This window comes from Patagioenas fasciata, chromosome 8, assembly GCF_037038585.1.
Source record: "Patagioenas fasciata isolate bPatFas1 chromosome 8, bPatFas1.hap1, whole genome shotgun sequence".
Lineage (NCBI taxonomy): Eukaryota > Metazoa > Chordata > Aves > Columbiformes > Columbidae > Patagioenas > Patagioenas fasciata.
This window is the reverse complement of record NC_092527.1, coordinates 15958130-15960841: the sequence shown is the minus strand read 5'-3', so window position 1 is coordinate 15960841 and position 2712 is coordinate 15958130. Positions and strand designations below refer to the sequence as shown.

The following is a 2712-nucleotide window of genomic DNA, read 5'->3' as shown; positions in this document are numbered from 1 at the left end:
TTACAACTGACAGACAAGCAAGCAATTCTGGTTGCACCTTTTGTCATTCCAGGTGCCATCAGTGTACATCTCCACACACTCCTCTTCCCCTTTGCCAGAAGGTTCATTTAAATTCCAGTTAGTATAGCTCAGCTGTGTACCATCCAGCAACTGGAATTTGCTTGGAATTAGAGATTCCTTTATCCCCAGGTAGGTATAAGTATTAAAACATTTCACAAAGTACAGTACGGCTTCATTCTCAGCTGGGTTCCTTGGAGTAGCAATAGACCCTCCAGCCCGTTTGCATTTTTTCAATGCAGTGTAGAAATCAGCTTTTTTTTTCCATTGGTAGCAAATATTTTTCCTCCAGATGCCATTACCATCTTTTCCAAGTGGAGGACTGCAAGATGAAGTGAAAGCTGTTAATTTCTAATGTATTGTTTTGTGGTCACTTTGCTGCCAGTTGTAATTCCTGCTGTTTTCTACTTTGGAGGAAACTTTAAATTAAACCCAGGAAAAGATAAAGGAGAGGAAAACTTTTTTTTGAGTCTCTGTACTCTGCATAAGCTCTCTGATATGGTTTATAGCATAGAAAGATATATGTCAGTCCTTAAGTGAGTAGGATCTTAGATGTCATCTGGTCATGATTGTTTTGGTATGTTTTTAGTGTTTGGCTTATTTGTCTGATAGTAGCATCAGGTGCCCATGGAGCACTTCTGCATAGGCAGAGATTTTAATCTGATAAATTTCTGCCTTGCTTGCACCCATAGTCCAGAATTGCTAACTAGGTGTCTCCCACTAGTTTTTGAAAAACGCCTGCCCCCTATTCGAGAGTAATCACACCTCCATCTACCAACGAACAAAATATAAATGGAATGCAATAAAACCACAGAGAATTCTGTCTTTTTCATAAGAAACCATTTTGTTGTTCATCTTGTTTATGCTCACTTATCCAGCTACAGCACAAAGTAAAGGCAGATAAATTACCTCCTTCAAGTCTGGAAATCCAGTGTTCTAACTGATGGATAATGTCTCCTATTTCATCATCAACCAGTGGCAGGAAACCTGTGAGCAAACCAGCTGTTATGCACTCTGTGTTACAGTTTGAATCTTGGCTTTCAAGATAAAGCAGAGGTAATAATGTGAAATTAATATGAACTTTTAGAATGTTTTACTTGTTTTAGTTTACTGCTGTGTTTTAAATAGGGGATCTCTTCACACATTGATCTGTGTAAGGATAGGGAGTACGTTCCCGTTCCTGGGAACAACCTGCAGAGCAGTGATGTTTATGGAAAACTTGAATGAGCAGACTGAGTTATTCTTCACTCTCTAAGTGATTGAGCCAGTCCAGGCAAAACACTGGCACCTGTGCAGTAGGTTTAGTTGATTTTTAACAGTCTAGGGATTGCTGATAGAATCCTTCAGGTTGATCAAGCACTTGCTTACAGACCTAACCTAACATCTAGAAACAAATTTCTTGTGCCCTATATTATGAGAAGTGATAGCCTTTCCTACATGAGTTGAACCATCACGTCATTAAGTAGTAGAGAACTAAGCACCTCGGTCCAAGGAATTCAGAAAGATCTCTATTTTCTATCAAGTAGAACCCACATCAGATTATACAGCATAGCAGTGAGTTTACCAAGCATAACAACGGAGCACAATGGTACGTGTAGATAAAAATGGAGATGGTAACTGCATGTACCTGATATAAAGTCTTCATCTATCCCATCTTCAGGCAAGTGTGCAAAAACAGGCAGTGGAGGAATTCCTGATGGATTACCTTGAGCACAGCATGGGAGCAGGAAAAAAGCTATTCCTAAGATTTTGTGAAACTGTGGAGACAGTATTATATAAAGCCAAATGTAAATTAGACTATTTTACTTTCCAGTGTAGAATCCAGTGTTTAAAACAAAAGGGCAATGTTTCAGAATATTGCTGTCCGGGTTTCAAGTTTTCTGTACCATAAGTTTTGCCCTCAGTGACGTGAAAGTCATCAATGTAGTTGCAAAGTTAGGTTATTTCAAATAGTTAAAATATTTTTCTGAAAGACTTGGTCTGTTAGTCTACTTAAGAGTTTAAACTACAGAGCAATGTCCCCTTCAAAGCTCCAATTTTTTTTTTTTTTCCCCTAGCAAATACATGCCATTTTTTCCATACAAAATGCTATAGCTTCAGTCTTAGTTTTTCAGGGCAGCAATAAACATGTCTGCTTTATTCAGTTAAAGATAAACTGTAACACACGGGCTTTATCAATTGGTTTAGGGTGAAAAAACAATTGTTAATGCTTATTCTTTCCTTATGGCATCCATCTTTTAAAATATTTTCGCCTGAGGTCATATCCCCTGTAAAAGTAGGTGAAAGGTTTGGTGTTTTTTTTTTTTTTTTTTGTTTGTTTGTTTGTTTTTAAATAAAAATGTTCAAACAAAAAAACCCCAAAGATCTAAAATGAAAGGTTCGTGATACAGTTTAAGAGGATTCAACATAATTTAAATGGAAACCTATTCAAGGATGTTCTACTTACCTAGTAGCTCCTATGTTAAATAAGACTCATTAAATGGTCTAATTTATACTGCATGTAACTTGAGAGTCATCTTGTTACCTACAGAAAATACAAAGACCATGTAATATGATATGAATTTGCATATGAACAGAAATTTTATGACCTTTAAGTTGAATGGTATGGGAGTTGTTTGCTTGAAGAGGTAAACACACTTAAAATGTGAGGAAAAC

The 2712-nt window shown here is 36.9% G+C and overlaps 1 pseudogene; it reads right to left on the bottom strand.

Moving 5' to 3' along the window:
• On the bottom strand, positions 1–2465 carry LOC136104453 (pulmonary surfactant-associated protein A-like; annotated as a pseudogene).
• Between the last annotated feature and the right edge of the window lie 247 nt (positions 2466–2712).